Below are 22914 nucleotides of genomic sequence, written 5' to 3' on the forward strand. Positions count from 1 at the left end.
ACCATTGTATTCACCAAGGTCACAGCTTTCAGAAAACAGAACCTTCACACTTAGGATTGTTGATAGTTAGCAAAAAAATAAAAAAAAACTACCGGTGACAGTGCAAGGAAGGGTTCGTTTGTCTATACATTAGGAAATGATGCGCGGCGTGTGAACGTGTACTGCGCGGGGCTCCTCTGTGAGTGAAACGGAAAAGGATTGGACAATCAGGATGAGCTCCGGCTGCAGACTATAAGAAAGGAGTCCGGCATAATCCGTTCCTAACACAGAGCCCGGCCTATCCAGGCTTCCCCGAGCAGCACGCCGGTCTCCGCGCCGATATAAAGCTCCCGGCTCACACAAAGCTGCTGCTGCTCCTTCGCACAGCCAAGCCTCCTGCTGCCGTGGGCGTGGCCTAATGTCTGGTCGCGGCGCCCTCCCCTATGGGTGTACTCGTCGACCTCTCGCGCGAAAGGGGGCGGAGATCCCGGTCGGCTCAGTGGGCGTGTCTCCGGCCGCGCCGGAAGCGCTGTCCTCCTCTCGGTCCGTGTATTGCTGCGGCCTTGTGTGTACGGTGAAGCCCGGAGCTGGAGTAGTCGTGCGCGCGCGGAGTCCGGTGTTTGGGGGGAGGGCGAAGGGATGGGGGGGAGCCTGGGCCCCGTGTGACCCCCACCTCCGGGGAGCTGTTGTGGGATAGGACAAGATGGAGGACACTTAAGGCCAGAGTGCGGGTGAGTGAGAGGCACACGGAATGTTTACGTGTGGGGGGTTGGGATGTGTTTTACGGATGGAGGCTGTGCTGTGTCCCCGGAGCCGGGGATTCCCTCACACACAGCAGCCTTCATTGTTACTGGACGTCCTCCTGTACACACAGTGTGTGAGGAGATCACGGGTCATGTGTGGGTGAGGGGGCTCATAGTCCCTTGTTGTCTTCTGGGAAGGAGCCTGCAATTCTAGCAGCTTTGTTATCACTCAGGGCCCATTCACACTGTATTATTATTATTATTATACAGGATTTATAGAGCGACAACAGTTTGCACAGCGCTTTACCACATAAGGGCAGACCGAACAATACAATAGCGGAGAATCTGAGGGCCCCGCTCGTTAGGCGGTGTTTTAAAAACACATATTGTGTTTTTAATGCTTTGCGTCACGATTTACCGCAATGCACGATGTTGCGCTTTCATCCCTGGTCACCGGGAGAAAAAAATTGATGTTGACTCAAAAAAAACAAAAAAGCACCTAGGCCGATTCACATTGGTGCCGCTGTGTTTTGGTCGCAGCGTGGGTGCATGTGCATTTTTTTTTTTTTTTGCATGCGCTTTGTCGCAATTTCATCTACTTGGGTCATGTATATTCTGATCGCGCACAAAAAAAAGGCATGCAAAACATTTGACGTGCTTTCCAAATCCGCACAGCAGAATAGAATCATGGCTAAAATTGCGTGTAAAAAGCACATAAACCAGCGCTGCGGCTAAAATGCAGTCCACCGGTGCGAATCCAGCTGCAATACTGCATTCACACCTTTGCGTTTTGAATAGATTTGCCACGATTCTGCCAGAGATTTCAATGCGCCAATGTGTGAATGACAAATCACGGGGCGTACGTTTTGAGATGGCACCTAAAATCGTGGTGCAGTTATGTCGTGATTATCGCGCAGCAATCCACATCACCCAAAAAAAGTTCAGGAGCAAATTTTGGGCGACATGCTTCACACAGTGTGGGTTGCCGCGATTGCAGTACGATTTATCGCTGCAGCAAATTTGCCCACGAATCAAAACACGGAGGTGAGAATGCCGTCTAAGTGCCGGTTCACATTAGTGTGATGACAGAGATCGCATGTAATTCGGAGCGCATTGCTCCTAAAATTATATGCGATCTCTGTGCGGTGCAAATTTCAGCCATACAGTTTGTATGGTTGAATTCGCACCGCAATCTCACTAAAAGATGCACAGGACCCTTTTTTTGGTCCGCACCAGAATCGGATTGCATGGTGGTTCACGTAGTGCGATCCGATTCTGTGCGAACTTGCAGATCGCACTGCGATATGCGATCTTATCTGGGGGGTGTCGTTAACTTTTAATTGACACCCCCTGCGTATCGCATATGGCAGTGTGAATTGGCAGGGGTGAGGATGCGATGTGGGAACACGCTGTATATTCGTATCCTTCCCGCATCACACAAATGTGAACCGACACTAAATGTCCAGTGTGTTTCAATTGACTATAATAGAAGGTGCATTTTTTGAGCAGGGCACTAAGGCCTTGTTCACACCTGTGCACTTTGCGTTTGATCAGTTTCTGCAGTGAGTTTTGCATTTTTGATGCTGCTTTTTTTTTTTTCTCAGCGCCCATTCACATTAGCGCGACTTGTCAGGCTGACAAGTCGCGGTCCATTGAGTAGTACAGGACCCGTTCTAATAGGAGCGACACAAGTCGATCCGACTTAGAAAAAGGGTCCTGTACTACTTTGGGGCGACCTCGGAGCGACTTGCATAGACTTCCATTATGTGAAGTCGCGGTGCACGCGACTTCACAGGTCGCCCCCCAAAGTCGTGTCGCCTCAATGTGAATGGGCTCTTAAAGGGGAGATGTTTTTGTTAGGCCGATTAAAAAATGCAAAACGCACTACATGCGTATCAATAAAGTCTATTAACCCAAAAACCTACTATGTTGCGTTTAAAGAGGTTGTAAACTCAAATTTTTTGTTTTTTTTTCTTTTTCATCCTGAAAGAGAAAAGCATAATTGGCTAGTATGCATCGCATACTAGCTCATTATGCAATACTTACCTTAGAACGAGCCTCCGCCGTGCCGACCCCTCACCTCTATGACGGGTGACATGTTCAGTCGCCCGTCTTCCGGGATCGCGGCATCCGGCCATCTGATTGGCCGGAGCCGCGATGACGTCACTCCCGCGCAATCCCGCGGGAGCCGACGTTCACGGCACGGGACTCTGAAGGAACAGCACCAGCGGCCGTTCCTTCAGAGCGCATGCGCCAGTGACGTCACTGGCTGCATGTAAGGTAAATATCTCCTAAACAGTACATGTTTAGGAGATATTTACAGTACCTATAGGTAAGCCTTATCATAGGCTTACCTATAGGTAAAAGTGTCTGAGGAGGGTTTACTTCCTCTTTAATAAAGTCCCTGACCCTTTCCAAAAAATGCAGCGGCTGAAAAAAATGCATACATATGAACATGTCCCATTGGAAACCATGTTAAATGGATTGTAGTGCGTTAATGCAAAACAAAATGCATAGGCGAGAACCAGGCCTAAAGATGCAGCAAGGAGGACTTTTAAAAAATTCAGTGCACAAATGTAAACAGCTTCATACTAGTGCTGCTGCGATTTCATCTAATTTTTAAGGTCATTTTGTACTTGTAGTGCGTTTTTTTTTTTTTTTTTTTTTTTTATGCTTCATGTTTCCTTTGTTGTAGGAGACTGGATTTTATACACAAAACTCTGACAAAAACACACGTAAAATGTGTTTTCATCCCTGTCACCTGGGAAGAAATTGACATGTGACTCCAAACACATTTAAATGACGCCTGATTCGTTTTTGGCATGTTAACATTGACTGTAATGGAAAGTGTGTTTTTGTTGTCGTTTTCCAAACCGCGCACTAAAGATGCAGCCGGCAGGATTTTTCAAAAACGCAGCGCACATGTGTAACAGTTAGACTTAGGCTAAATTTTTCAGTGTTTCTGATGTACTTTTCCCACGTTTTTGTTGGTGAACAAGACTTGATTTTATACACAACTCTACCAAAAGTGCATGTACATCCATTTTGTATGTGTTTATGGCCCGGTTGACTCCTGTGTGTTGTACGATTGTATCCAGGTTTTACACGCGGCTGTAGGTGTTCTCCTATTGACTTTTATTTGACTGTCAGGACTTTGATGCACTTTCATGAAAATGCTGAAGTCAATAGGAGCGTATCTAAAAATGTGGTACAAATTGCCCTTTACCCAAACTGTAACACACCGGTGTAAACCCTGCCTTACATGTTTGGTGTGTTTCCATTAAAGTCTTTGGGCCAAATTTGCTTTGCAGCTGCAGCATGTGCTTTTTCTAAAAGCTTGCTGCATTGATGTGAACGGGCGCCATGGAAAATAATGTGATTTCCTTTGTCATGTGATTCTAGGCATCTGAAAGGGCACTAGTGCCTACCAGACACTAGGCGGATCTGATCGGATGCCCCATTCAGCCCTATGGAGCAGCGGATGTCAGCGGTGACATGTCCACAGGCAGTCCGCTCTCATCCGATTCCCCATAGAGAGCAGCGGAGGCTGTGACACCTCCCTCTCCACACTGCAAGCGGAGACGGAGCTGTCATCCGCTGGCTCAGCGGGGATCGCGGATCGATCCCCGCTGAGCAGCACGGATCCGCCTACGGAGGCATACCGTGTGAAAGACCCCTTATAGGGGACTCATTTTCAGGCACTTTTCCATGCTGGTAAGGTACATTTTTAGTGTGGCAAGGTGGCTTGCTATGTGATATGCCTCGCTGGATCCTATAGTTATGTGTACTCTGTTTATAGATCACATGAATGTTTACAAGCTCAAGGATAATCCTCCTTATTAAGCCTAAGTTCACACCAGTACTGCCGCGTGACGCATCTTTTAGTGTATTTTTGTGTCACGCTTTTGTTTGGGCCAATCACTAGTTCTATCTGCTTTGCTGTCATTGTTGCCAAGAGGAAATTACTGGCTGTTTAGCACAAAACTGCTCCAAAAACACATGTACATGCTTTTCCGTGCGCTCCCATTGGAATGAATGGGGCCAAAAGAAGTATAAAAAAACATACAGCAGATGTGAATGGGCATCATAGGGAATAAAATGATTTCTATTGTTCCGCATGACCAATCGCACTACTGTGAGTGGGTCATAAAGCTATGGGAGTGTAAAACTGGGTAAACACTAGTACACTTTCGTTTGACATTTTTCATTGTAAGAATGTTGGCTTGTTTTTCAAATCCTTACTGGAGTCAAATCAACATTATTTTCATCTGCAGTGATGAGAAAATTTGAAGGAGAACGATGGAAAACTTTTCTCGAATGTACAAATTTCAGATTGTGTATATGGTTTTTGTTTTGTTAAATTCTTTCATTCCAAAGTTGAATGTTAAAAGTGAACTACTTTCGAACGCTGTTTCTCAAATCTGATCGGACTCCTCTGGAAAGTATTGTTACCCTGGTGTGTGAGCTTGGTGAATTGAGCCAACTATACTTTACATTGAACTTTGTTTGGTCTTCAGTTGCTCTGAATTGTTGTGCCAAGCTGTTAGATGCATTTTTTTTTACATGTTGATAAAGGGAATAGTCTGTTCAGAAATCTTTTATTTCCTTGTACGGTTGTTTGCAGCTGCTGAAGAGTTAGGCCGGCCATACGCGGTTCAAATTAATGGGCAAGCTGAATGTACCCAAGTTAATCGATCAGTCAGCTTGGTACAGCCAGCCTGCCTGATTTCTCTTTTAGTTATCCCTAGCGGCTGCTATAGTCACTATCTTCTCCCTGCGGCAAAGGATTTCCCTGCCCCCGCCCAGAGCAGACAGTTGCTTGGAAGGAGGGATTCCCCCGTCAGCACTGTCTGTATTAATGGGGGAATTGTGTGGTTTTTCTCTCCTGAAACCCGTGGTTGCTGGAAAGAAATTGACAGCGTATGTCCTGCCTTAAGGTCACATTCGCTTATGACCATTTTGCACTAATTTACGAAAGGTGCAAAAAGCACTTTTTTTGATGCTTTTCATTGTAAATGGGATCCCTAAGACAGTAAGCAGGCGCACGGTTTTTCCATGCAGAAAAATGCTTGGCAAATGCATCACAACACACTGTGCTGCTTTGGCCATGCATTGCGTAGTTTATTGCAATGAAAAGGCTGCACTATGTGTTCAGCATAAAACCACACAATTTTCCATGCATGTGAATGGAGTGTAAAGCATGCTTAAATCCTTAGACCTTACCATACAACAGTGGTAGGTTTTTCATTTTTGGAACATTTTTTTTTTTTTTTTTTTTTTTACTAATTGTTTTTGGGGTAAAACCAATGTTAGTTTTAAACTGTAGTGACAGGAGAATTCAAAGGAGCAGGATGGAAAACTGAACAAAAATTCTAACTCTGAATGTTATCTTCATTGGTAAGAGTGGTGATGCGCATGTTCTAGGCACAAAAGGAACCTGTCTGGGAATGCACTAAAGTAGCAGGTCTGGATTACATTTTAAGGGCTTTCAAACTTAATTAGTTCACTTAATATTGGCAAGAAAAAAAATATTCTGATTAATGATTTAAGGCCCTGTTCACACCTGAGGTTTTCAGCTCATCTCTGAAGTTCCAAAACGCCCAACAAGCTAAATCCCATTCTTTTCAATTGCCCGTGTTCACACATGAGCGTTTTGTCAGCTGAAGCTCAATAAAATACATGAGCTTCTGTTTTGGTAGATTACAGGTGTTTTTGGTCAGATGTAAATGCCTGCCTGAAGAAACGTCCGAAAAAATGCCTGAAAACTTTATGCTCAGGTGTGAATACAGCCTTAGGGTATTTCCATATAAACGTTTGAATGAAATTCTACTCGTGCATGGCCAGCTTTAATCTCAGTATACATGTGGCAGTATATAAGATCCACATCTGGTCAGTTAACTAGGGATCAAATCTATTTCACAGCGCTATTTTCATCCTTATGTGTATGCAAATTTATAAATATCAGAAAAACATAATCATGGGAATTGTGATTGAGATCAATTGTTTGCTATTTATTACACAGAAGCACTACAGGCGGTCCCCAGGTTACAAACATGATAGGGACTGTAGGTTTGTTCTTAAGTCGAATTTGTTTGTAAGTCGGAACAGGTACATTTTTTAAGTGTAGCCCAAGCCAAAATAATAATTTTTAAGTTTTTTGGATAGCATAGGAAAGGGTAACACCCCTGTAACCTTTGTTTTGCTGTCTGTACCCCTGTTCAGAAGATTTCACCTCACTTTGTCCCTATGACAACTGGATTTGGAAATTTTTTGGTTATTGTGGAAATGATTGGTGATTCAGTGGAGACACCTTTTTTCCCATGATGACTTAGAGGAGTGAACTTCACTTCCTAGGGGTGAATTTCCTCTCACTTCCCGTTGTCTCCCTCCGTTTGTAAGTAGGAGTCGTTTGTAACCCGGGGACCGCCTGTATATGTATAACTTTCAAGTAATTTCACAAGTTTTCAGTCCTTTTAAATGTGGGTATTCATTAAAGCAATACCTGTTTAATTCTGCCATGAAGGTCCTTTTTGGGGCACTTTCTGTTATAGGGTGACAATGCTCTGACTTCAGTTTTTGCTGTTTTTGTTGTCACGCAAGTGGACGTTTACCACACATTATGTAGGCATGGTTTCCATCAGGATTGCATTGCAGCCATCACTATAGTTAGGGATGCACCGAAATGAAAATTTTGGGCCGAAACCGAAACCGAAAATGCAGGATGCCCTTGGCCGAAAACCGAAACCGAAAATGACTTTTTCCCCCAAAAAAATTTGAAATGGATAGAACAGGGACATAAACCAAAAACAGGCAGCGACGTACACCTACACCTGTCGCTGCCACCCTGTCACAGTATATGTACTGTGATGGGTTGGCAAGAGGTTAATTTAATTACCAATGGTATTTGTATTATGAGGCATGAGGGGTTAATGTATTGTCACTGCTGGTCACTCATCTATTAGTGACTGACCAGTGGCAGGTAATTAACCCCTTTGTGCTGCATTAGTGCAACCAGTGTTAATTAACACTGACACTGGTTGCACTAATGCAGCACAAAAGGGGTTAATTAACTGCCCCTGGTCAGTCACTAATAGATGAGTGACCAGCAGTGACAATACATTAACCCCTCATGCCTCATAATACTAATAGCATTGGTAAGCTGCCTCAGCTCCCCTCCCCCCTCCCCCACTGCCTCAGCGTCCTCCTCCTCGGGTGTCCTCTCCTGCATTCAAAAGTCCCGCCTCTGGCCGGCGGCACCGCCTCTCAATGATGTCCCTACTACTCTGTGCATTATGAATGGACATACTAGGCGGGGGGCGGGGCGAGCGGCCGCTATAGAGAGAACTATTGTGATCCTTCACTGTCAGCTCCTCACGTCTATGTATGAATGAGAACTGAACTGAGCTGACACCGGGCGGGGGGGCGGGCGGAGCGGCCGCTATTAGCTGTGACTATGTGAGAGCTTCTCTTCCTTGTCAGCGGAGATACGTGCCTGTCAGGGAAGTGAAACTCTCACATAGTCACAGCTAATAGCGGCCGCTCCGCCCGCCCCCCCGCCCGGTGTCAGCTCAGTTCAGTTCTCATTCATACATAGACGTGAGGAGCTGACAGTGAAGGATCACAATAGTTCTCTCTATAGCGGCCGCTCGCCCCGCCCCCCGCCTAGTATGTCCATTCATAATGCACAGAGTAGTAGGGACATTATTAAGAGGCGGACGGCCGGCCAGAGGCGGGACTTTTGAAACCTGCCCTGCGCTGCGCTGCGCCCTCCTCCTTCCCCACGGCGGCCATTTTTATTTTCGGCACTGTTAACCCATTATCGGCCGAAATGAGAGAGGCTCATTTTCGGCCGATAATTTCGGTGGCCGAAATTTCGGTGCATCCCTAACTATAGTGTATGCATATAGGCAGAAGGTGAATGCAAAGAGGCTGCGAGAGATCAAAGGGCACTGAGGTACAAAAAAATGTAAGTGTGCATTTTTTTTTTATTATTTAACCACTTAAGCCCCGGAAGATTTTACCCCTTTCCTGACCAGGGGGTATTTTGCGATTCGGCACTGCGTGACTTTAACGGAGAATTGCGCGGTCGTGCGACGCTGTACCTAAACGAATTTGGCGTCCTTTTTTTCTCACAAACAGAGCTTTCTTTTGGCGGTATTTGATCACCTGTGCGATTTTTTGATCACGCGCTATAAACAAAAAAAGAGCGTCCATTTTGCAAAAATAGCAATATTTTTCCCTTTTTTTTATATGAAATTCCCCCCCAAAAAAATGTAAAAATCAAAATTTTTTAAAATTTTCGGCCAATTTGTTTTATGCTACCTATGTTTGGTAAAAAAAATCGCAAAAAGCGTATTTTGATTGGTTTGCGCAAAAGTTATTGCGTTTACTAACTAATGGAAAGATTTTTGTCATTTTTGTTGTTTTTTTTTTTAACGCGTAATGGCGGCGATCTGCGATTTTTTTTTTTTGCGGTACTGCGACATTGCGGCGGACAGATCGGACCCTTGACTGACATTTTTGACACTTTTGGGGTTACCAGTGACATTTCTACAGTAATCAGTGCTATATCTATGCACTGTTACTGTAAAAATACACTGGTAGTGAAGGGGTTAACTTTATTTGAGAGGGAGGGGCTGTGTGTGTCCCTAGGGGCGTGATTCTAACTGTGATTGGCTGGGGCTTCAGCTGTATGCAGAGTGATCAACGGATCTACATAGTAGATCCAGATGATCAGCTCTCATACAGCGAGGAGAATGACAGGCAGCTTGTTTACACAAGCTGCCTGACTTTCCCCCTCTCCCCCGCCGATCGCAGAGTGGCCGGCGGACATCGGGTCCGCCGGTCACACGCGCGGGGGGGTCCGTGACCACTCGGGAGCGGGAGCGCGCCTCCGGGGGCGCGCGCTCGCTCCCTAGACCCTCACAAGCCAGTGACGTAGCCCTACGTCACTTTGCCTGTGAGGGGCTGACCGCCGACGTAGATAGTCGTGCGGCGGTCGGCAAGTGGTTAAAAAACATTTGCACTTATTTAGGAAACTAGGTGTCATTCATTTGGCGTTTATGTTTACTTTAACCAATTCTGGACTGGAAGGTTTTTCCCCTTAATGACCAGGCCTTTTTTGCGATTCGGCACTGTTATTTTAACTGACAATTGCACGGTCTTGCGACGCTGTACCCAAATAAAATTGATGTCCTCCCCCCCCCCCCCCCCACAAATAGATCTTTTTTGGTGGTATTTGATCACATCTGCAATTTTTTTTTTTGCGCTATAAACAGAGCCACAGTTCTGGAAAAAAAATTTGTCACTTTCTGCTATATAACATTCCCAATAATTTTTTTTTTTTTTTTTTATCATTTTAGGCGAATATGTATTCTGCTACATATTGTTGGTTAAAAAAATCCCAATAAGTGTATATTGATTGAAATATTTTTCATTTCTAAATTTTTTTTTTTTTTTTTTTACTAGTAATGGCGACAATTTTTAGCGGGACTGCGGCGTTGCAGCGGACAGATCGGACACCTAACTGACATCTTTGACGCTTTTGGGGGGACAGGGACCAGTGACACTACAGTAATCGATGCTAAAATATGCACGGTTACTCTACTAATGATACTGGCAGGGAAGGGGGTTAACACCAGGGGTGATCAAAGGGTTAAATGTGTCCCTAGGGGGTGCTTTCTAACTTGGTGGGGATTTACTTATGGAACGAACACAGGGAACTGTGTTCCTAAATGGGAGGAACAAAGAGGCCCCGTGTTCATTGTTGACAGAACAGCGGTCTGCTGTGTTTACAACTGCAGACCGGCATTCTGTCTCCACGGGGGAGCGATCGTGGCCACCGGACCCGCAGATCAGCTTCCCCCGTGGTGAATGGGCGTGCGTGTGCCCCCACTCGCGGTCCTGCGAAGCAACGTAGTGTTTCGTGTTACACAGCCAATCTGTCGCAGTATATCTACTGCTGGCGGTCGGCAAGTGGTTAAGATTACAGGTGCTGATCCTGAGACGTTTTATTGTTCTAAGTAGTCCAGAAGTGGTGTAATAGTTGTTAGTGTGGATAAGTTAATCCCAGCCTAAGGTTGTTTGGCTGATACAACAGATATGTTCGTGTGTGTAACAATAGCAGTTGAGATTTTTCTGAATGTTAAAATGCATTGCATCCTGGGATGACCCTTACCATCATACAGGATGATTGGCTGTTTTTGTTGGGAGGTTTTGAATGATTTTTCTTGGCAGTAGCATATTGCTGAAGCAATCTTTTAGCTGCAGTTAGCACTAATATTGTAGATAACTCAGAGGCTGTCTGGAAAACTAAATGAGCGAGCCCACTAGGTCAGCAAGTTAAGACCATGGTGTGTAAATCATGTTTTACAGTCAGCTGAATGGCAGGGAAGAAAATCGCTGCATTCCCCCATCATAGTTACATAATTGTTGAGGTTGAATAAAGACAATAGTCCATCCAGTTCAACCTGTGTAGGTGTGTGTGGCCGTAATCATCTCTCATACCCCTGAATGTTCTGATCCTTGAGATGTAAGTCTAAGAGTCTTTTGAAAGTAGCCATACTTCCGCAGAAACCACCTTTTGTGGTAGAGAATTCCACAATCGTGTAGCCCTAACAGTAAAGAACCCCCTGCGTTGCCTGAGGTTAAAACGCTTCTCCTCTAATCACATTGTATGCCCTCGAGTCCTCATGCAATCCCTTCGACTGAACAGCTTTTTTTCTGTTCTGAGATCCCCATTGAGATATTTATAAATTGCCATCATGTCCCCTCTCAGACGTCTCTTCTCCAGGGAGAATAAATCAAGCGTTAGCAGACGCTCTTCATAATTAAGGTCCTCCAATCCCCTAATCAGTTTAGTTGCCCTTCTCTGGGCTCTCTCCAGCTCCAACACATCCCTCCTGAGGACTGGTGACCAGAACTGGACAGAATACTCCAGATGTGGTTGGACCGGAGTTTTATAAAGTGGTAGGATTATAGTTTTATCTCTGGAATACATTCCTTTCTTTATGCATGCCAATATTCTGCTGGCTTTGGCAGCTGCCGTTTGACATTGCATTCTATTGCCTAGTCTATCATCAACCAAGACTCCCAGATCCTTCTCCATTTTTGATTCCCCCAAAGGTTCCCCCCCTAAAGTGTATTGTGCTTTTTATGTTTTTAGTCCCCAAGTGCAAAACCTTACACTTACCACATTAAACCTCATTTGCCATGTCGTTGCCCACTCTGTAATTTTGTTCAGCTCATTTTGGAGGATATCTGCTTCATGCTGTGCAGTTATTGCCCTGCCCAATTTTGTGTCATCTGTAAAAACTGATATAGAACTACTGATCCCGTCCTCAATGCCGTTTATGAATAAATTGAACAAGGTTGGTCCCAGGACTGAGCCTTGGGGGACCCTACTTACCACCCCAGATCAGTCTGAGTATGCGCTGTTTATTACCACCATTTGGACACGCCCCTTTAGCCAGTTCCGTATCCAAGAGCAAACCTTGCGGTCGATGCCTGCAGACCTTATTTTATAAATTAAGCGCTTGTGGGGAACTGTATAAAATGCCTTAGCGAAATCCAGGTACACCACATCCACTGGTCTCCCCCCATCTAGCTCACAGCTCACCTCCTCGTAGAATGTTAAGAGATTGGTTTGACAACAACGCCCATTTGTAAACCCGTGCTGATTACTGCTGATGATTTTGTCTTTAGCAAACTCTACGATATAGTCCCTTATCATTCCCTCCAGAAGTTTACCTACTATTGATGTCAGACTGACAGGCCTATAATTTCCCAGGATATGCCTCTGGCCTTTTTTGAAAATCGATATCACGTTAGCTTTCCTCCAATCCCCCGGTACATTTCCTGTCAAAGCGGTAAGTGTTGATGGTGGAATTCTTCTTGTGGCCTGTGGAGCCCCAGTGTTCTCCAAGCAGGGGGAGCCATTCCTGCCAGGGGAACACAGAGATTACTGCTTGTGTTTATAATAGCCACCAGCAATAATCGCATGTGAAATACAACAGGCTGGTTGTACCCAAGTTGATTGATTGATCGCTCAACTTGGGTACATTAGCCTTTCCCATACGTGGTTCAAGTCTCTGCTGGTCCCTGTTGAACTGGCTGAGATCCAAACCATTTATGGTCGGCTTAAGGCACTGTATGGTAGTATCCTAATTACATTTGAACCGTGACCTAAACATGATAAACAGAAGATTTGGTTGGTTGCAAAGAGAAAACAGCTGCTAGATATCTTCTAATAGGTTTTGTATGTCTATGCCTGGGTAACTAGTCTGTTATGGAGTAACAGTAAGGTACAGCAGGAGTGTTTGCCAGAAAGAGATAAATCATCTGATCTGTAAGCCCTGTGATAAGGGTAGTGTTACATGTCACCAGTAGAAGCCCTGCCTTTGATATGCGGGTGACTGAGTTGGTTTTTGTAATAGTTGGCTGCCTCTTAAGATGAACTCTGTAACATGTCACATAGTGTGGCTAACTGCTGCCTGGTGGATGTGAGATGAATCTTGGGTGTTACAACGCTCTTATCTTTCATAACTGCAGGGTAAGCAGGACAGTGCTATTGGCAGAAGATATTTATGCCTCTCTTAGTTTTGTCATCAGCATTAGCTTATATAAGGTTACTTTAATTTTTTTTTTTGTGCCTTTTATTTACCTCTTATTTGTGGTCTTAAATATTCTATTAATTTTTATGGATTTGCAGATCATTCAGGCCATTTACCGTTGCCTTCCACAAAGGCTTATTCATTTCTTGCAAGCACACAACGGCCAGTTTATATAGAAATTGGGTAACCCGCCACTCGTTTTCCAGATGTGAGAGAAAAGCAGACTGCATGGATAAAACACTTAGCCCTCGTTCACATTGAATGCTGCTTTGAAAATGTTTGACTTGATCTGAAATTACACTCTTTAAAAGCCACATGTCAGTGTGACTTGCTGGACATCTTCACGCACAGAGGTCTATGCAAGTTGCACCCGAAATCAGCAAAACTAAGGCAGGAACTACTTTTTCAAATCGATGCGGCACCCCATAAGTGATATCAGACCTATTTGGACAGTGCCATTGCCAGGAATAGGGTGCAAAAATAGCTGTGTGTTTTTAGCCCTTGTTCACACCAAAGCGACTTGTCATGCGATTTGACAGGTCAAATCGCATGACAAGTCTCTTTGGTGTGAACAAGGGCGAAAGCACACAGCTATCGTACATTGTAAGAATTGTAGTCATAACCCCATGTGGCAAGAGAACTGTGCTAACCATGTAAAAGCAGATCTTTCAGTAAGAATAAAAGGTCCACTTAATACATTGGGGTCCCCCTCAACATAAATAGCAGGTTTCAATAAACAACAATAAACCAGTAGAAAAAAAAGTTATTAAATTATACACTGCTCAAAAAAATTGAAGGCACACTTCAATTCACAGTATAGCATCAAGTCAAGTAAACTCCTGGGATATTGATCTGGTAGCCGAGGGGGGTTAGTAATCAGTTTCAGCTCCTTTGGTGTTGAAATTAACAGGTGCACTAAATGGGCAACAATGAGACAACCTCCAAAACAGGAATGGTTTTACAGGTGGAGGCCCCTGACGTTTTTTTTTTCCTACTCCACTTTTCAGACTAGTTTTGCATTTGGCTAGGGTCAGTTTTACTACTGGTAGCATGAGGCGATACCTGGACCCTATAGAGTTTGCACAGGCAGTCCAACATCTCCAGGATGGCACATCAATACGTGCCATTGCCAGAAAGTTTGCTGTGTTTTTCCGAGCACAGTCTCAAGAGCATGGAGGAGATTCTAGGAGAGCTGGACAGGGCGGTAGAAGGTCCTTTACCCATCAGCAGGACCAATATCTGCTCCTTTGTGCAAGGAGGAACAGGATGAGCAATGCCAGCCAGAGCCCAACAAAATGACCTCCAGCAGGCAACTGGTGTAAATGTCTCTGACCAAACAGAAACAGGCTTCATGAGGGTGGCCCGAGGGCACAGTGCCCTCTCGTGGGCCCTGTGCTCACTGCCTGACACCGTGGACCTTGATTAGCATTTGCCATTGAACACCAGAATTGGCAGGTCCGCCACTGGCACCCTGTGCTTTTCAGACGAGAGCATGTTCACCCAGAGCACATGTGACCGACATAAAAGGGTGTGGAGAAGCCGTGGAGAATGTTATGCTACCTGTAACATCGTTCAGCATGACTGTTTGGGTGGTGGCTCAGTGATGGTCTGGTGAGGCATATCCATGGAGGGATGCACAGACCTCTACAGGCTGGACAATGGCACCCTGACTTGCTATTAGGTATCGGGATGAAATCCTTGGACCCATTTTTGGACCCAATGCTGATGCAGTGGGTCATGGGTTTCTCCTGGTGCAATGACCAGCTTTATGTGGTGAGAGTATGCAGCCAGTTCTTGGAGGATGAAGGAATTTAAACCATTGATTGCTCCCCCCCCCCCCCCCCTGCCGCTCGCCCTACCTAAATCTAAAGAACACCTCTGGGCCTTTTTTTTATTTTTTTCTGTCCATCTGACACCACCAGTTTGCACCTTAAGGCCCGTACACACGATAAGAAAATCTGAAGGGAAAATTCGCCCGACGACCGATCTGCCGATTTTCGGATTGTTAGTATGGTGCTTTCGACAGCCGACTCCGACTTTTCAGCTGACAAAATCCTGATGTGCAGGCTATAAAATTTTTGTTGTCCGTAATACAACGTCCGATTTTCGTCTCATTAGTACAGATTTCGACGAAAAAAAATCTTAAGAGCAAGACTAGGCATGCTCAGAGACTAAAGAACAAATACAAAGCAATCCAACACATGACATCACTTCTGAAGTAGAATTCTGTCGTACGGGAAAATTCGTATGAAAATAACCTCTTCACTTTCCACATCAGACTAGCATGCCACAAAAAACGGACGACAGATCGTTCGATAATCTTACCGTGTATACGGGGCTTTAGTCTGTTCAGGAGCTCAATAATGCCCTGGTCCCGATCTAGGAGGAAATACCCCAGGACATCATCCGTCATCTCATTAGGAGCATGCCCCGACGTTGTTAGGAATTCATACAAGCACGTGGAGGCCATACAAACACCTGAGCACCATTTTTGAGTTGCTGCAATGAAATTTCAGCCAAACGGACTAGCCTGCTGCAGTATTTTTTCACTTTTTGATTTTAACCACTGAAGCCCCGGAAGATTTTACCCCCTTCCTGACCAGGGCCTATTTTGCGATTCTGCACTGCGTGACTTTAATGGACAGTTGCGCGGTCGTGCGACGCTGTACCCAAATAAAATTGACGTCCTTTTTTCCCCACAAACAGAGCTTTCTTTTGGTGGTATTTGATCACCTGTGCGTTTTTTTTTTTTTTTTTTTTATCATGCGCTATAAACAAAAAAAGAGCGACAATTTTGCAAAAATAATATTTTTCACATTTTGTTATATGAAACTCCCCCCCCCCCCCCCAAAAAAAATGTAAAAATCTAAATTTTTTAACATTTTAGGGCAATTTGTTTTAACGAGTAATGGCTGCTATCTGCGACTTTTTTTTTTTGCGGTACTGCGACATTGGGGCGGAACAGATCGGACCCTTGACTGACATTTTTGACATTATGGGGGTACCAGTGACATTACTACAGTAATCAGTTCTATACATATGCACTGTTACTGTAAAAATGACACTGGGAGGGAAGGGGTTAACTTTATTGGAGAGGGAGGGGTTAAGTGTGTCCCTAGGGGTGTGTTTCTTACTGTGATTGGATGTGGCTTTGTGTGTAACAGCACAGATCAACGGTCCTACATAGCAGGACCGAGTGATCAGTGCTTTTACACAGGGGAGAGTGACAGGCGGCTTTGTTTACATTAGCCCCCTGCCTTTCACCCTCTCCACCCGGCGATCGCGAGTGACCGGCGGACATCGGGTCCGCCGGTCACACACGCCGGCTTCTTCGGGTACGAGCGGGGGCGGGAGCGCGCCTCCCGGCGGTGCACGCTCGCCCCCTATTCCCTCCCAGGCTAGTGACGTACCGGTACGTCACTTTGCCTGGGAGGGGCTGACCGCCGCCGTATATAGTTGGCGAGTGGTTAAGGGTGTCATTGAATTCAGCCCTCTGTAGGCTGATAATCTTCATTTTCATCAAATGATGTGGCATTCTTTACTTCCTAACGCATTACCCAGTCCGTATCCGTATAGATATCCAGCATGATATTCTTACCCATTTAGATCTGAGACTCAGTGTTCCTTTAATTCTTTTGAGCAGTGTACATATCGTCAACTCTCCCTCTTGGTGCCCAGGTGAAAGTAGAATCCTCATTCTTCTGTCAAGATTCTGGAGAATGCGAAGTATCCCACTTTTTTTTTTTTTCTGCTCCTGGAAGCTAAATCGTGTTATCCTAGAGAGCTAAAACTGTGGCTGGCGGTCCAAGAATTACGCTGGATACACACTATCCAACTTTTGTGGTTAGATTTCCTTCAGATTTACCTTTTCTATGTAGTGCAAGGGTCTGCCAGATTGCATACAAATTGAAAGTGTTTAGACTTACCAAAACCATATAATAGGAGGTCAAACCTAAAGGAAAAAGTCTTCAGAAAATCATATAGTGTGTATGGCCCATTAGGCTGGCGTTATATTGCTCAAATTTTGGCCGAATCCTGTTTAATCAACCAAACTTCAAGCAGTGGGTGGCCCTGTCTACACTACCCGGCTCAACAGACTTTTCTTTTGATCCCTTAAAGCAGTGCTTTTTGTGGTGCATTTTGCATTTTTGCACACGTGTTTTTATGTTTGTTTGTTTTTTGTTTTGTTTTGGGCAATTGGTTATTGGGCAGAAACAAAAAGAAATGCAAATCGTTGCAAAAAAATGCTCTACGTGCTTTTCTGTAGCTTTTCCTATTGAACCAAAAATGCACCATTTTTCATATAAAAAGTCCCTGACCCTTCCCAAAAACGCAGCAGCTGAAAAAAAGCATAGATGTGAGCATGTCCCAAAGGATACCATGTTAAATGGACTGAAGTGTGTTTCTGCAAAAAGCACAGGTTAGCCTTAGGGCTCTTTCACACGGGCAGTCCGATCAGATCCGCCTGTCAGTTTTTTAGGTGGATCTGATTGGATGCCCCTTTCAGCCCTATGGGGCAGCGGATGTCAGCGGTGACATGTCCGCTGCCATCCGCATCCAATCCTGTCCGTGAAATCCGGACGGATGGAAACCCTATTTTCCATCCGTCCTGGGGATCGGATAGGATCAGATGAGAGCGGACAGGCAGTCCGCTCTCATCCGATTCCCCATAGAGAGCAGCGGGGGCTGTGACACCTCCCTCTCCGCACTGCAAGCGGAGACGGAGCTGTCATCCGCCGGCTCAGCGGGGATCGCGGATCAATCCCCGCTGAGCAGCACGGATCCGCCTACGGAGGCGGACTGTGTGAAAGAGCCCTTAAGCCCCGTTCATATGGGGTGTATCAATGTGTACGCCCGGGTAAAGCCATTTACACACAAACACAAATGTCCCGTTGATGTCAGTTGGGGCGCAGTGGCTGCACAGACAGATTCTGCTCTCCATTTGACATCTATGTGTGATGATGCGTATCTCCAAACTCCGCCAGTGTGGGTGTGCACAGTCCTGTCATCATTGTGCGGGTAAATACTAGCCCTCCGCGGACGTACAGTTTTATGGCACTTTTCCACTGCAAGTACCGACTAGTACCGGCTCGGCTCTACTCGGCCCTGCTTGGCCCGGTTTGCTTTTCCACTGCGGTACCGCATGGTATAGTGTCGGAACGGTTCGGTACGGTACGGTATAGGTTTGCTTTTCCACTAAAGTAGTACTAAAGTTAAGTGGATGGGATAACAACGGGGTGGGTGTGATTCTCTGACCAATCAGTGGCTAGTAGTGACTGCATGCAAAGGATTGTGGGATATGGTACCAGTTTGGTACCTGTTGGAACCACAATCGAGTAGGTACTGTTTTTTCAGAGCCGTACCGTACCGTTCGGTTCCATGCAGTGGAAAAGCAAACCTATACCGTACCGTACCGAACCGTTCCGACCCTATACCATGCGGTACCGCAGTGGAAAAGCACAAAAGCGTGCCGAACTGGTACGGTTCTATGCAGTGGAAAAGCGCCATTAGTACACCTTGTGTAAACAAGGCCTTAGACACCCCTACTTTTTAGCTAATGCAATACAATTTTTTCATCTTTATTTTTTAGTCTCATGTAATAGCTGTTGTAATATGATGAAGTTTCATCGTGTGACAACGAACAACTGCAAGTTAAGTTTGTTTTTCTTTAATCGAGATACTGGTGTTTTTAATTTGCCTAGCTGATAACCAAAGTGAAAAAAAAAAAGGCCTAAAATGCAAATTACATGATTGTTTGTTTATTTTATTAACCCCATTCTGTTTGACTTGGACGTATGTGCTTTTCCCAGTTTTCATTACTCAATGTCTTAACATTTACAGCATTTTAAAATATGTAGCTATCACACATTGATCACATTCCTATTTTGCTGAGGTCTCCAAGGGTTCATGTAAATATAGACGCTACACTGAAAAATGATCTATGTACACATTCTTACTACATGTAAGATGCTTCTCTGAGCCCTCTTCATATGCGTGTGTAACATGCAGTCCAGTGTGTGTGTGTGTGTGTGTGTGTGTGTGTCTCCCCTCCCAGTTTCAGGGTCACCAGGTGTGTTACATTTGAAGTTCATATGTATAATCAAATGTTCAGTGTGACTATAAAATCTGTCAGTGTAAACTTTTCCTCTAGCATGCATTCACATGAATGCTCAGCCCTGTTCAGCATGAAGAGCAGTTTATTTTGAATTTTTCTGTACTGGCATTAACCACTTTACCACCGGAGGATTTTGCTGTCTTGCGTCTGGGCCACTTTTTGCGATTCGGCGCTGTGCAAATTTAACTGACAATTGCGCGGTCGTGCGACGCCGTACCCAAACAAAATGTACGTCCTTTTTTTCCCACAAACAGAGCTTTCTTTTGGTGGTATTTGATCACCTGTGCGATTTTTACTTTTTGCGCTATAAACAAAAAAAGAGCGTTTATTTTGAAAAAATAACAATATTTTTAACATTTTTTTTATATGAAATCCCCCCCCACCAAAATGTAAAAATCTAAATTTTTTAAAATTTTTGGCCAATTTGTTTTCTGCTACCTATGTTTGGTAAAAAAAAAAAATCACAATAAGCGTATTTTGATTGGTTTGCGCAAAAGTTATTGCGTTTACTAACTAAGGGAAAGATTTCTGTCATTTTTGGTGTTTTTTTTTTTTCTTTTTTTTTTTTTTTTTTTTTTTGCGGGACTGCGACATTGCGGCGGACAGATCGGACCCTTGACTGACATTTTTGACACTTTTGGGGGTACTAGTGACTGCAGTAATCAGTGCTATATATATATATGCACTGTTACTGTAAAAATGCCACTGGCAGGGAAGGGGTTAATTTTATTGGAGAGGGAGGGGTTAATGTATGCCTGGTGCTTACTAACGTGTGTGGGGGGGAGGTGACTGAGTGAGTCAGGGACAGATCGCATGTTCAGCTATGCTGAACCCTGCAGTCTGTCACTCCCTGTCACAGGCGGGCGGATCTCCAAACTAGATTCCCCGACGATCGGGGAAGAGCAGCGGCGATCGCCGCCGCTCCTCCCTTGGCCCGACTCCCGCTGTGACTGAAAACAGTGGGAGGAGTCCAGCGACGTAGTACTACGTCGCTGGACGATAACGAACCACTTTGCCACAGTACGGTCAACGTGACCGGTCGGCAAGTGGTTAAGCTATGTGCAGGCAGCTCATATAAATGATGGCACACACGTCAGCTGTACGGACAGCCAGTGGCTGCGAGCTCTGAATACTGTGTTCTGGCGGGGGGATCAGTCCCCCTGTCAGAACACAGTAACTCAGGGGAGAGGTCTATCCACTAACACATATTTAGTACAGAGACCTCCTTATGAGCTCCTTAGTTTTTTTTATTATTTTTTTTTTTATGGTGTTTCCAGGCATTAGTAAATGCCACACTACCAGAATATTTATAGTGATGGTCACATACCTAAGCTCTGGATACTGTATGGTGAACATGTCCAATATGGCAATAATTATTGTTAAGCCGGCCATAGATGGTTCAAATCTCATCCGGTTAAGAAGGGGCGGCTTGAGATTCGATCCATGTATGGGCAAGGCTGGTTGTACCCACGTTTGGGCCATCCATTGATCAACTTTACTAGAAGCAGCATGTCACGTTTCTAGCATGACATTGCCAGCCACTGTAGACTCTAGCAATAATCACTGTGTTCTGGCAGGGTTGGCTCCCCCTGCTAGGAAAGCACAATAGCTCACTGGGAGAGATTCCCCCATTCATTCATACTTGACTCAGAAACTGAGTGATTTTTTCTTTCTTTGATTTGCACCATCTATGGCCTTCCTTATCCCTTCTCATCCTCCTAAGGTTTACAATGTGTTTTTGTTGAACATGGATGTAAGAATGACCATGGACAAGACACTTTTGGGAATATCTATTACTTTTTGAATATTAAAAACATTTTCAGTGAATGTAAACATTGCAGACTTCCAGGTTCATTACTGATAAATTTGGAAGTTGGAGTCCATGCTTTTCCAAAACGATTGAAGCTGGAAATCCATTCTCTGCACCCAATCTTTTCCAAGTCATTTTAGAAGTGCAAATAATTGTTTAACACACAGTGCTGCAAACCAACAAAAAGATTGAGCAATTACCCTAAAACCATGAGAGTCACACGTTCTGGTCACAATATGTTCTTCATATTCTTTTACCTAAATAAAAAATAATTCCTTGAAAGTTCGTTAAATATTCATTGAAAGTGCATCTTTAGAGAAAGAAAGGAGTCTGTCTACAGCTAATATGTGTGTTGAATGTAAACGGCCATCTCATTCCATGTTTTTTTTTTTTTTTTATTCACTTACATAGATTTTATTTCTCTAGACTAAAACTGTATATTCCTTTCCTTGCATGTGGCAAATGTCCCTTATGTTGCACTGATCAAGGACCATAACATCCCTCGTTATAGCCACTCACTAGCTTTAGGATTAGTCGTGGGAACCCCCTCCATCCCCCACTCCGATTGTCTAGGCTCTCCTCTCTTTCATCCTTAGCATCTGCAGTAGTAGATTGGGTTACAACAATAATACTGCTATCAAAGAGGCTGCAGCTGCCCCAGCCCCCTCACTCCACCCGGTTTCCCTTCTTGTATTGCTTCCTTTCTTCATGCTCCCCTATTCTCCCTCTTCCCTTTTCTTCCATTCACATCCCTCTCCCTGTTTTCCTAGTAACTAATTCTCAGTATCTCACCTCCCCCTTCATTTTCCCCCATGCTCCTCTCTGCTCCAGTACACTGCTCTCCATACCTCAGCACACTGTAACCTATATTTATATAAGAAAGATGGTAATGTTCTTGGAGTGGGTGATTCAAGGACATCGGCGAGGTGCAGCACATCTTGACACATGCCAGGAGTCTTTGTGTGCATCATGCTTGGGCATAAGGAAAAGGAATTGTCTTTTGTTCTATATCTGGTGTTTTATTGTGCCCACTGTTAATTTCAGATTTCCGTATTTTACCTCTTGGATGTGCAAATACTATATATTTTTGCTGCCGATCTGTAAAGTAATCTAAAAATTGTTTACTTTTGAAAGTAAATCTTGGTTCACTCATTGCTTGTGCTGTTACTATTTTTTAGCAATAAAGCCATTGCTCTGAGTGTAAACATGGCAGAACATGGTTTTCTTGCGCTGTGTTCCTTTTTAGGATTTATTTCCCCAGCACTGCATGATATGGTTTTAAATTATACAACTAAGGCCCCATTTACACTAGTGCGACTTGTCCTGCGATTTTGGACCGCAAAATCGCATGACAAGTCGTTTTCCATTATTTTCAATGAGCCCTATTCATATCAGTGTGTTTTGAAGTCGCACCGACTTCAAAGTAGTTCCTGCACTACTTTGCCACGATTTTAATGCGTTTTTGAGGCATATAGCCTTGCCATTGCTTTCAAAATCGCTGCAAAATCGCGGTAAAATTGCATAAGTGTGAAAGGGGCCTTAGAAGTGAGTGAAGTGGGCATCCATTGACAGCATCAAAATGATAAATTAGGCTGCCAATAAACAGGTTGCTCTGAAAATAATATGGATACATGATTTGAATTAGAGTGGTTGTTA

General features: G+C 44.5%; 1 protein-coding gene across 2 annotated transcripts in view; it reads left to right on the top strand.

Moving 5' to 3' along the window:
• Positions 1 to 462: 462 nt before the first annotated feature.
• The window catches only part of ZNF609 (zinc finger protein 609), a 216949-nt gene continuing 194497 nt past the window's right edge, over positions 463 to 22914 (top strand). For both annotated transcript variants that reach the window (XM_082254933.1, XM_082254934.1), the window contains exon 1: positions 463 to 710. The gene's annotated coding sequence lies outside the window, so the exon portion shown is untranslated. The remainder of the gene's footprint in view (positions 711 to 22914) is intronic.

Source organism: Pelophylax lessonae (assembly GCF_965119305.1).
Source record: "Pelophylax lessonae genome assembly, chromosome: 4".
Classification (NCBI taxonomy): Eukaryota; Metazoa; Chordata; class Amphibia; order Anura; family Ranidae; genus Pelophylax; species Pelophylax lessonae.